The 12,933-nt window shown below is 52.2% G+C and overlaps 1 long non-coding RNA gene across 1 annotated transcript; it reads left to right on the top strand.

Annotated features, from left to right (window-relative positions):
- The first annotated feature begins 10,971 nt into the window (after positions 1-10,971).
- On the top strand, positions 10,972-12,657 carry LOC144222649 (uncharacterized). The gene is made up of 2 exons (XR_013332452.1): positions 10,972-11,030; positions 12,073-12,657. It is a non-coding gene; the product is annotated as an uncharacterized LOC144222649 (long non-coding RNA).
- The last annotated feature ends 276 nt before the right edge of the window (positions 12,658-12,933 follow it).

Below are 12,933 nucleotides of genomic sequence, written 5' to 3'. Positions count from 1 at the left end.
TCTTTGGACCCTTCTTACCTGTGACTTGGCAGTAACTGTGCTCATTATACTCCTGCTAGATTGTGGGATTCTTGAGGTCAGGGACCTGGCCTGACCCTTCTCTGCGTTTCCTGGTCCCCTGGACCCTGTTTAGGCTCAGAGCAGAAGTCGGTAACAGCCCTAAAATGAATTAATATAGACACGCTTCCTGCAGCTGCTACGAGTTGGATTTTCACTTTGGTGATCTCTAATGAATCCACATATCCGAGTGACTTCTGCCAGGTCACGGGGTGGCTCTCTTTAAAACCTCATCAGCAAACAGGGATCGCTTGAGTGGTTCCCTTTCAGTCCCAAGATGTGCGGAAGCAGGCATTGTGGAAAGAGTGCTCTGAGCTCAGAGGCGAGAAGTAACTCTCCTATCAAGGCCTGAGGACCTGGAAAGTAAACCAGTTAAGTGCCTATTTACAAGCCTTTCCTAAAAAGTGTACGTGAGTGCCCCCACCTGGTGGGGAGCCCCTGATCTGTAGAGACGTCTCATAACATACTTTACCTTCAACATCTCTGGAGGGAAAAAGCAGTCCTTACATATCCACTCCAATTTAAAAAAGAACCTCTATTAAAAAAATTACTTTTGGCCACCCTACTCCTCACAGTATTTACCCAAGAGGTTCAGAGTATTTCGGCAAAAGGCTTGATGACTTTTACTGGGATTATATCCCAACGCAACAGGCCAAGAGTGGTGGTGGACTCTGGATCCCCCTGTCCCTGGAAATTTTACAAAACGACCAAAGCAGTAATGTGTCAGCTGGTTTGGTTGGAAGGCAGCCACATTCCCCAGGTAAACTCAATTTACCTGCCTGGTTCTGAAAATGAGTATTAACTGAGTCAGTAGTTGAACTCAGCATACGGGAATACATTGAGCACCCGGCATGCACCCCTCTCTGTGCTGGGCAGCAGTAGGGACAAAGGTGCCCTAATGCGGTCCCTGCCTCAACAGTACTAAGCCTGGTTGAGGATGAGATAAGGTCATTCTTTAGAGCAGTTATTTGATGAAAGTCAGTTTCTTTGACTAGACTGAATGGGTCTGTTTTTCTTCCTACGGTGCAGTATTTGTTAAAAAATTTTTTTCAGTGTTTTATTTATTTCTGAGAGAGAGAGAGAGAGAGAGGCAGCGTGAGTGGGCAGTGCTCAGAGAGAGAGGGAGATACAGAATCCGAAGCAAGCTGCAGGCTCTGAGCTGTCAGCACAGAGCCCCAAGTGGGACTCAAACCCACAAACCGTGAGATCATGACCTGAGCCAAAGTCGGACGGTTAACCGACTGAGCCACCCAGGCACCCCTAAGGTGCGGTATTAACAACACTGAACGCAGTGTCTGCCGGCCTATAGTAGCTGCTCACTAAAATTGTTTTATAATTGAGATATAGCTTACATATATTGAAATGCATCGATCTTATGGGTGCATTCTAATGAATTTGACAAAGATGTACCCCTATGTAACCTATATCAACATTGATAGCAGTGCTATCAATGATATATTCTATATCAATATATAGAAATATAATGTGACTCACATAGGTAATTAAGAATTTTCGACTAGGCTCATTAAAAAAACAAAAAAGAAACAGGTAAAATTAATTTTAATACACATTGGAGTGCCTGGGTGGCTCAGTCGGTTAAATGTCCAACTTCAGCTCACATCATGATCTCACAGTCCATGAGTTCAAGCCCCACGTCGGGCTCTGTGCTGACAGCTCAGAGCCTGGATCCTGCTTCCGATTCTGTGTCTCCCTCTCTCTCTGCCTCTTCCCCTGCTTGCACTTTCTCTCTCTCTCTCTCCCTCTCTTTCAAAAATAAATAAACATTAACAAAATTTAAAAAAAATAACATATTTACTTAACACAATATATGCACAATATTGCTCTACCATGTAATCAATATTAAAAATTCATTAATGAGCTATGTGACATTATTTTGCTCATTTTATACTTACAGCACATTTCAGTTCAGCCTCGCCATATTTCAAGTGCTCAGGTCTCAGTGTGGCTAGTGCCCACTGTGTTGGACAGCACAGACCCAGGTCAGTATCATCACCCTAGAAAAGTCTCATGTTCAGCACTGCCCTCGTCCCCAAAGGCAACCACTGTTCCGATTTCTATCACCATAGGTTAATTTTGCCCGTTCTAGGACTTTACATAAAGGGACTCCCAACAGTATGGGCTCTTGTGTGTTTGCTTTCTTTTACTCAACATACTATTTTCTTTAATTTTTAAAAAGTTTTATTTATTCATTTATTTATGTATTTTAATGTGTATTCATTTGTGAGAGAGGAGAAAGATGGAGCATGAGCGGGGGAAGGGCAGAGAGAGAGAGGGAGACACAGAATCCGATGCGGGGCTCGAACTCATGCACCGTGAGATCATGACCTAAGCTGGAGTTGGACATTTAACTGACCGAACCACCCAGATGCCCCAAGATACTATTTTTGAATTTAATTTTTTTATGTTTATTTATTTTTGAGACAGAGAGAGAGAGAACACAATCATGAGTGGAGGAGGAGCAGAGAGAGAGGGAGAGAGAGAATTCTATGTAGGCTCTGCCCTGTCAGCATGGAGCCCGATGCGGGGCTTGAACTCACGAACTGTGAGATCAAGACCTGAGCCGAAATCAAGGGTTGGGTGCTTAACCCACTGAGCCGTGCAGGCGCCCTCAAAACACACCTTCGACAGCCATGTTGTGGCTGACTTTTTTCCTTTTTGTTGCTGAGTGGTATTGCGTTGTGTGCACGTGCTGTGTTTACTTATCTGTCCTCAGTACAGTCTTGGTTTGGAATGAGTGTCTGTGCAACAGGGCAAGGTGCAGAAGGAGGCCCCCCAAAAAGACAAGATGCTCTGAGGTTTTGGGGGTGGCAGAATGACAGCCATTCAGGAGGAAGGCCGGGCGATGGTGCCCTGGAAAAGCGGCCATTGGAGCAAGATTAGCAGGGAACTCGGGGCTTGACGTGTGGGAGGGAGGCAGGGGGCATTCGCAGTAGAGGAAGTGTCTGGAGCCACGGCCCAGGGGAGGGTGGTGGGGCTGGGTTTGGGGAAGGGAAGTCTAGGGGGACGAAGATGATCTGGGGCCAGATTTGGAGGGTCTGGAAAGCCCCTGTGAAGGAGTCTCACGGACGCGTGGGCAGTGGCTCCTTTGGGAGCAGGTGCGCAACCAGAAGCCAGAAAGATCTTCCTGGAAGAGGAAATGCTTGGCACAGGCCTTGAAGGATGGTCTTTTCCGCTCCTTCCCGCTCGCCCCTGAGTTCCCTCCGGCACCCTTGTGATTTCGCCTGGTCTGGCTGTTCGCTCCATACGGCCCCCTTCCCCCTCCCCCTGCAAGCATCTCCCAGAACCTCCCAGCACGTAGGTTTCCTGTCATTTCCCTGGACCTCATCCCCATGACATCATTTCCTTGCAGTCATCCCCCCGTGTTCGTGGTTCTCCATCACGGCCTTGCGATAACCAGCAGCTGCATTTACACGGCACATATATCAGCCTTGGCCCGTTTTCGGGGGAGGGGTGTTCCGTGCGGGGAGGGGGGGGGGGACCATTCATCACACTTGTCCAGCTGCTGGAGGCTTCGCAGGACTGCGGGGTGCCTTCAGCCAGAGCAGTCACAAACATCCCAGACTCAGCCTGTCCCCATGCGGGGAGGGACATCCAAGCAGTCTCTGGCCTAGGGACATGGCCTGGGTGTTAGCCTCGCTCAAGCTGGGACGTCTCTGTAACATCACAGACTGTGCAGCTTGGGTGGAGAGAACGGCGGGGCACGCCGTCGAATCTGGTGACAATTCATCCTCCATCAGTCGCGTTGATGTACCGGGAGTCGGATCCGAAGTCTGGGTACATCTGGTCTCCCTCACTCCTTACACCCGCCTGGGGGGGCCCCGGAATGGCTCTCCCTACTTCGGAGGTTCAGGGACCTGCTCAGAGTCACACCCACCTCAGAGAAGTGACAGAACTAGGGTCTGGAACCCCAGTCTCACAACTCCGGCTCCAGAGCTCGGTCTACCAAGCCGGGCAGCCTAGTGAGTGGTTTCCTGGCCTGACACCTTGTTTCTCTCTGGCCTTCCTTCCTCTCAGGCCCCGCATTCCGGGGCCTCCCCAGAGCGTGGCTTATTTCTTTCAGCTTTGAGAAGAGAAGAAAGAAAAAGGGAGATGATGAAATAAATCTATTGCCATGTTAGAAACACTGGATTGAAGAATTGATCCCCACGGCTAAGTAATTTCCCTCTTTCGTGCAAAATATAAATAAATCTGTATGGCTTATGCTGAGCGATGAGCCTGGGCTGCCGGCTGGGTTTTGCGACGTGAGATGCCCTTCAGAGTCTCCAGCTTCGTCTCCTTGACCCCATCAACGAGCTGTTCTAAATAGTCCTTGTGTTCACCCTGAAGGAGGGAGGTTGGCAGCCCCTGCTTCTTGCCCGCGACAGTTACGCAGACTTGGGGACGTCTGGCGGAGTCTTTCCACGGCTCAGCTCGACCCTATAGCAGGTGTGGCCCAGAACTGCTGATTTTCAGAACCATAAATAGACCAGCTTAATTATTATTATTATTATTCTTTCCTCTAGGCCTAAGGGAGAGCGGGGGGTGGGGGGTCCCAAGTGTGTGATTATGCAACACAGATTGCTCCTCTTCCCTAAAGGTTTCATCTAATTTCTGGAAGAGATGGCCAGTGTGATGGTCCTAAATTAGCCACAGGAGGGAAGAAGGGGGAGCTGGGGAGGGAGGGGGCTTTAGTCATCTTGCTCTCACTGTGGTTAAATTTTAGCATATTTCCCTGGGGTGGCCCTCCTTTCCAGCCTCTACTTAGTCTTAGGTGAGTCTTAGGAAAAGGAAGAAGGTGGGGGGTTCCTGACTGGTAGACACTGCCCTATCCCAGGCCGGGAAGGAGACAGAACATTGGCGTCTGTATCCAGCTGCTGTCAGGTGGGGTCCTCTGGACTTGGAATCCCAGGAAAGGATTTCGTAAGAGGATGGAGTTTTCCAGAAGGAGGGTGGCTTGGACTCATTGGAGGGGTTTTCTGTCTTTGACAGGTGCAGGAGTGCAGAGAGATGGGCTCCAAGGGGTCAGGCACCGAGGATTCTAGAACAGGATGCAGTTGGCCTCATGGTGGCCCAGACGTGCTTGCACTCTGTGTCTTCTTGTGGGATTGTGTCCAAAAGCAGGAGCTTTTAGGGCACGTGCTGGGGGCAGCAGGGGACAGGGAGGCCCTCTTAGCCTTGGCCTATGCTCTAAGACAGTCTGTGCAGCTTTTGGCTTTAGTCAAAGACGGACTGCCTTGCTGAAAGGGAGGCAGCTTGGCTCATCGGTTAGGTTGTGCCTCTGGCTTCTGTCTCCATCGGACCCTCCACCAGGCGTGCTTTGATTTGTTCCTCGAAGTAGCCCTATCGGCCGTCTGGTTTTCCCGGTTTCCCCCTGGAAGACCCCGTGTCTTTTCCTCCCAGCCTCTTGGGGTTCAAAGTCCTTTGGCTTCAGCCCTTCTTTGAGAGACACGGGAAGTACGGAGCCCCCTACTTCTCCGCCATACTGGCTCCTCTGGCGTCTGCCTTCACTGGGAGTGAACGTTGGGTTCAAACATGGAGGGTCCAGCCACGTGGGACCCACACACACCTTCCCGATCCTGCTAGCAGCAGCTTTGGGGACCCTGGGTCCCATGGAGTCCTGGGGGCACAGAGACTAAGGGATTAGCTTGTGTGGTGGCCCCTGCCCTTTGGCTTCTCTGAGCCTCCCAGCCCCTCACTCCTCGTCCTGGGCTTCCTGCTGCTGAAGACGAAGAAAGCCTTGACAAGCAGAGATGTTGGTATGAGAGTCGGGTTGCACGAAGGCACCTGCGGTGGGCATATGCCACTCTCGTTGGTCCTCTGCCATCGGGACCACCCCCCCCCCATGTCTGCCAAAGCTAGCTTTTGAGGCTTGGAGCCAGGCAGCCCCAGCGGACAATCAAAAAACTCACTTTCCCGGGTTCCCTCGCCGTCAGGACACAGGCTTGGGACCAATCAAACACGCCCATCCTGGACCTGGACTGGGAGTGACTACCAAGGGCAGCAGCAACAGTGGCTCCTGCCCTTGACTTCGGGTGAGGGCCGGGCGTTGGGAGGTGGGGCTTCTGGTAGCGACACCTGGGAAGCACGCAGAGAGGAGCGTGGTGGTGGGGAGGAGCGGAGGGCAGTGGGAGGGGTCCAGGGGTGGAGGGTGAGAGCCTGTGTTTGCTGCAGTGAAATGCCTAGGAAGGCCTCTCTAGGGACCCAGACGTGTGCCCGCCGTCTGCTGGCCCGGGAGGCGTGGCTGCACTTGCTGCAGGACGAGTGGATTGATAGGTGGTGACTTCTTTGATTTTAAGGGAAGTACGGCAGGAAAGAGATGAGCCCTGATGCCCGGTGTGCTGCAGGATGAGCCCCCCTCCCCCCCCCAAAAGTCAGATAGACATCATGTAATTCTGCTGCAGAAAGCCTTTTCTAGCAGCCGCTGGTTCTCTGAGATCCCCGAAGGCCAGGTCCGGAAGTGAATGCAAGGGGCATTCTCCAGTGGGCCACATTCTCATGACCAACGCTCAGGGGGTCCCCTCCTGCTCCTTTGACGCTCTTCCAATGTAGCGTCCCTCCTGGACATAGAGGATCAGTTCCTCCATGGTGTGGGTGGGTAGGGAGTAGGGTCTGGGTCTTAGCCTACTCTGGGTCTCTGGCCAATATGCAAAGACAGCCTAAGGCTTCTCATTGTTTTTGGGATAAAATCCAAATTGTATATGACCCATGTGACCTTGTAGGTTTGGCTGCCACCCACTTCTCCAGCCTCGAGTCTGGCCACAACTTGCTTTCTCTCTTTAAGCTGTGCTGGCTTTTCTTGAAGGCCTTTCTTGTGGTTTAACCAGCATAGAGCAGAACAGGTCTATCACCTCCTTTGGTGTGGAGGTTATACACCTATTAATGCAGCCTCGAGCACTAACTTATTTTTGGTAGCTTGTTCACGGCAGCTACCTACCCGTCCTTATAGACTTCTAATTTCCCTGGAGCTGTCCCCTGCTTCATAGGCTATAAATTCAGGACTGCTCAAGTGCAGCTGGGTTCTGGAAACCGATAGGTCTGGCCTCATGGCTGGCCCTTCTCTCAGGCCCTTTGTGGCCTCTCAAACGCAAAGCCACTATTCTGTGCTTCTTGTGGTTCACTCTAGCTTTCCTTGTGAATATAATTGAAATTTCACAGTCGTCAGTTTTTGAAATGATTTTCTGAGCATTGGAAGCTGGTGGGAGTCGCAGGATGTTTTCAGAATATTCCCCTCAAAGCTTCTTGCAGAAGCGAGTCTGCTCTCTTCCTACCTTCCCACAAGCATTTACTAAGCCCCTACTGTGTGTTGGGGCCCTGGGCTCAGTGCCCGGACGGAGAAGGCCAGAGGAGGATGGAGCAGGATCCCCGCCCCCCATCCCGTCCCCACCTTCCCCGCAGTCCAGTGGGGAGGCTCTGCTCAGACTAGCTCGCTTGCTTGCATCTAAAAGCAAAGGCGGCTGTGACAAATGACAGGGGAGTGTCAGAGAGCGGTGGGAGCACTGAGGCAGGAGGGGCCTGGGAGAGATGTGGGGTGCTCCACTGCCTCGAGTTTTTCCATCTGGAAACCATTGCTCTGAGTTTCTAGGCTACAAATGTGGAGATGTTTTGAAGGGACTGGGGAGGGTTACAGAGTCTTCCTGCCTGGAGATGAGGGATGGCTGTGATGACCTTTTTTGTGATTTTAGTCTAGTCACTGCCTTCTTATTTAGATCCCGTCCTCGCTGGCTTCTCCTTGTGAGGATGCCCGTGCCGGTGCTGGTTCCCTGCCTGGAATGGCCATGCTTTCCTGCTGCCTTCCGCATCCCTCCAAAGCCCCGCGGTCCCAGGAAGCCTTCCTCGATGATTCCAGCGTGGGGGGAATGCCCCTTCCTGGTGCTCTGGATGCCATGAAGGGCAGCTGACACTTTGGCCCTGCCTTGGGGGACCCAGAATCCTTTTGTTCTGGGCTCTCATCTCCGTGAGCATCCTGCCCGGCCAGGCGCTAGTCTTTTCCAGCACCAGTGATGTGGACTGAAGGGCATCAGAGCGTGCTGGTTAAAAGCAAGTGTGCGGGGTGCCTGGGTGGTTCAGTCGGTTAAGTATCCGACTTCAGCTCAGGTCACGATCTCACCATTTGTGAGTTCAAGTCCCACATCAGGCCCTGTGCTGATGGCTCAGAGCCTGGAGCCTGCTTTGGATTCTGTCTGTCTGTCTCTCTCGGCTCCTCCGCTGATCGCACTCTGTCTCTCTCTCTCAAAAATAAACATTAAAATAAAAAAAGTAAGTGTGCAAAAATAGTGACTGCAGAGGAGAAAGCAAGTGATCAGTGCTAACATCACCAGTAAGGTTAGGTTGATAGTATGTACCCCCAGTATGGTGCAAGGTCCCCCAAATCCATAACCTCAGACTAGTTGTGAGGAAACGCCAGACAAGTCCAAACTGGGGAACATTCTATAAAATATCCATTACTCTCTCGAAGTGCCAGGGTCATGAAAGACAAGGAAAGACCAAGAAGTGGTCACAGACTGGAGGAGACTCAGGAGACAGAATGAGTAAATGGGACACTGGGCGCTGGGCTGGGTTCTGGGACAGAGGAAGTGCATTCAGGGAAAAACTGGGGGAATCCGAGTAATGTCTGTAGTTTCATTAATACTGTTGTACCAACATTCATTTTTAATTTTTTAAGTTTATTTATTGTGAGAGATGGAGAGAGAGCAGGGGAGGGGCAGAGAGAGAAGGAGAGAGGGAGAATCCCAAGCGGGCTCCACACTGTCAGCACGGAGCCCGATGTGGGGCTTGAACCCACAAACCATGAGCTCATGACCTGGGTGGAAAGCCAGAGTCGGACACTTAACCGACTAAGCCACCCTGGCGCCCCAATTTTAAATTTTGATCAATATACCGCAGTTAAGGGAGACGTCAGCGCCAGTAGGGTTGGGTGGAGGGCATACGGGGACTCTCTGCATCATGTTTGCAACTCTTCCATGAATCGAAAATTATTTAAAAATAAAACGCTAAAAAAAGAGGCAAAAGAGGCAAAAAGAGGAAACGGAACACATGGACTCGGATCTGCCTCCTCTTGCTTCCTGGCTGCTTGACTTGGGACATCTGACATAAGTCTATGAGCCTCAGTTTCCCCATTTGGAAAACGAGGTGAGTTACAGTGCCTACCTGAGGGACGATCGGAAGGGCTAAATGAGATAATCATGAGAGGCACACCCAGAAAGTGCCTGGCACACAGGAAGCGACCAATGGGGTGTAGCTATGATTATTGATGAAGAAGGATGCCCAACTTCTAAAAGCTGGGAGAGGATGCTGGCTGACAGAATTCAATAAGATTCGAGTGATCCGATGTGACTTAGTTAAGTAAATATCTACAGATCTCCTCTGCCCACCAGGCATATCCTGGGGGTTGTAGGGAGAAATCAGACCCAGTCCTTGCCCTGGGTGCCAGTCGGATAAGAGGGTGGGGAGACTGACCTAGATGCAGGTCACACAGTGGGACACACAGTTAGAAGGAGCATAGTTGCTTCAAGGTCAGAGGCAGGAGCTCTGTCAGATTCTAGGATTGGCTGGGGAAAAGCTTCACGGATGTGCTAACACTTGAACTGGGTCTTGATATGTGGATGGGAAGTTTCTAGGTACACCTAGAAACCTTAGTAGCCCTACAAAGCACTTTATAGGCGCCTATAGATGTTGTACTTGACGCTTTGCCCATGATTTCAAATTCTCTCCACGGCCCTGCTGGGAGGCGGTTTTTAGTACCGATTTATAGTTGAGGCAACAGAGGCTGGGAGAGGGAGTGAAGTTTCTCAAGGTTATTAGATTCCAGCCGGTGTGTCCGACTCCAGAGCTGCCCGCCATGATGCAGCGACAGAGGCAACGCAGGCTGAAGGAACCCGTGTCCAGGTGTGGCACCAGGGGAAGAGGCGTGGCCCGGGTGTGGTCTGATGTCGTCTGTCAGGGGCGGAGGAGGCTGAGGAGGGAGACGGGTTGGCAAGATGGGCCGGCAGACCCCAGAAGACCATGTGGCTACTCCCAGGGCTTTGGACTGTCTCCTATACGGTGCGGAAGCCACAGAACGGCTTACCCAGGGTGTAAAGCGGTCAGCAATGTGCCTTCGGCAGCTCCCCCTGGCTTCAGTGTGGGGTGTAATAGGAAGCAGAGTAGAGGCGGGGAGCCAGGGGAGGAAGGGATGAGAGCAGATGGAGAGGCGCAGTTGACAAGAGGGTAGCATCTTGAAAGGCTTACTTCAGTGAAATGAAGGAAAGTGAGAACATGTGGCTTTACAAAAACACGGGGGTCTTAACAGACCGTGAGCTTCCCATGAGCCAACCGAGCCACAGCGTGGCTGCCGCAGGGCTAACAGACCCGGCTGCGGGAACAGAGGAGCAGGGGGTGCTGGGCCCACCTCTCCTCACAGCTGCGGGCAGCCCTTGCGCCCAGGGCTCTGGCTGAGGTCCTGATGCTCCACTCGAGAGGGAACAGAGACACCCCAGGTCTGTTTAATATGGCGACGGCATCCCAGATCACATCCAACGAGGGGCCGTCGAAGGACCTAAGGGTGTTTAAACCAGAGGAGAAACAATTCGGCAGAAAACAGAGCAAATATGTCTGTGAGCTCCAGAGGACCAGGGGCGGGACATTACGGGGGCTCGGTTTTGGATGTCCTCTCTTCCTTTCTGCTCCATGCTTCTTTCTCCGAAGCCAGGATTTCGTTGCTTCTCTGGTCCCCGGGGTGCATGGAAACGGCCCGTGGTACAGTTTCCATCCACAGGCACCCGAGACTTAATCTCTTCCTTCCTCTCTCCCCACCCCCAACACCAGTTTCCCACCCTTTGCAGCGAAGGGACTCTGATTGGTCCAGGTCAGACCAGATGCCTACCCCTTGTCCAATCACCAGTGGCCATAGGGGCGGGGCCATAGTACTCGTCGCTCCAAGAGGTGGAGGGAGAAGGAGGTGGGCGGAAACGGGCTGCCCCGCAGAGAACCCAAAGGTGTGGCTCGGCTAACCTATTTGAACCCTTCTGGGCTGTTCCCAAGTTCACTGAAGCTTGTTTACCAATCTGAAGCGATTTTGGAGGGAGGGTCTGAAAGCAGTGTGTGTCTATTCCTCGATGATTTGTTCTGCCCAGAGCTGTTGAGACGCCTCCTCGTATTCGAGATGAACCTTAGACCCCGTTTTCCAATCGTCTTATTTCCCAGGAGTGGTGGCGTTTCCAATGTGGGAACACCAAGAAGCTGTCCGGCAAGGGCCTGGGGCTCAGTGTGTGGGGAGATGCCCCGGCTGCCGGCTCTGTGGCTCCTGTGGCCCTAGGGTCTCCAGGGTGTGGGGTTGTGGAGCTAATTGACTATAAAGAGTGGGCTTGAAATTGGAATGTTCTGGGCCTCCAGGTCCCTGGTTGCAGCATCTGATGCTCATTAAAGTGCAGGTAGATGAATTGGTTCTGTGGATGCTGACTGTGCCGGCTCAGGGAGCGGTGGCAGCTGGCCTTCCCTCTAGGTGATGTGCTGACAGTGCACCGGCCCGAGTTGCTGGGTGAGGCACGGGTGTGGCCTCGGTCAGCGGGCGGAATCTCAGTCAGTCAGTCTGTCTGCCTGCCTGTCTCTCTCTCTCACACATACAACCCTGGGAACTAGGAAGAGGCCAAGGGCGATCCCGGTTCTTGACCCTGTCCAGCTCCTAACTAGCTGTGTGACTTTGGGCAACCCAGGCTCTCTGGGCTTCAGTTTCTGTAATGTGAGCAGTCAGGTAGGGGGATTCGAGAACCTTCTTAGGTGAGGGACCTCCACTAGATGTTGATGCCAAATGTTGGACCAGTCCTGGGCGGGAAGTCCTAAAACCTGAACCCCCTGGACTGCCCCAGCCTGTGGGTACGAACACAGCCACGGTCCAATTAGTCCTTGGTGGTAAGAGCCGCTGACTCTCCCTGCCTCTTGAGAGGTCTCCTCTTCCCCTCGGGAATCTTCCCTCATTATGTGAGGCTGCCCATGGTAGCTGGTTCTCATACCCATGCCTCTTCAACTCTCCTTCCTCAGGAAGCCCTCTGCTTGCCGTTTGAAGGTGGTAACTGGCCAATGCTACTGCTGCTGAAGACCTTCAGAGAGAAGGCCACCTCCCAGGCATTCTACCTGGTATAGACGGCTCGATTCTGCCCTCCCATTGCTTCCCGTCTCCCTGACGCCACCGCAGGAAGCCAGAGCTGAGGTGGAGAAAGTCCCTCGCCTCTTCCTCACCATGTCCCACCTGGCCACGGGGGCACCAAAGCAGCCCAGCCTCGACCCACGGTCCCACACAGTCAACCTTAGTGAAAACAGCTCCTTCATCTTTTGGGCTGAGCCCGTCTCCACTGGCTCAGCGTCAGTCCATCAGGCTGAGCAGGGGGCGACAGGTGCCCCTCACTCCATCCCCTACTGTCCTCATTTCATGCTTCTGTCCTAGTCTGGAAAACACCAGAAGCTCCCAAGCATATCATCCTATGGGGGGAAGGGAGGAAGTCGCCTGAAGTGCCCCACTTGCTGGAAGCTTCCAGTATCCTGCTCCAGGCTCGTTAGTGCCAGTTCTCCATTGGATTTCTGTTGGAGTGTTTATGTCAATCAAAATTAACCAACGTTTATCCAGTACTTATTGTGTCGCCGGCATTGGGGAAATTACTCTTTTCTTTAAAAAAAGTTTCCTGCTTTCTGGTTTTTTTTTTTTTTTCTCCCTCCCAGTTTTCTCAGCCTTCTGGAAGGGATGCCTTGAATTATTCAACCTGCAGTACAGATCTCTGGAGAACATCGCCTCGCGGCTACTTTAATCACTAGAAAGGTTCAGAGTCAGTTATAATCAAGCCTGAGTCAACGTGCAAATGCTCATCTCTGGCTTGAAAACAAGATCAAAAGGAAGACCCAGGAGGA

Source organism: Crocuta crocuta, unplaced genomic scaffold (assembly GCF_008692635.1).
Source record: "Crocuta crocuta isolate KB4526 unplaced genomic scaffold, BGI_CrCroc_1.0 scaffold303, whole genome shotgun sequence".
In the NCBI taxonomy this organism is placed as follows: Eukaryota; Metazoa; Chordata; class Mammalia; order Carnivora; family Hyaenidae; genus Crocuta; species Crocuta crocuta.
The sequence above is the reverse complement of the archived record's forward strand: the minus strand, read 5'-3'. Positions and strand labels throughout refer to the sequence as shown.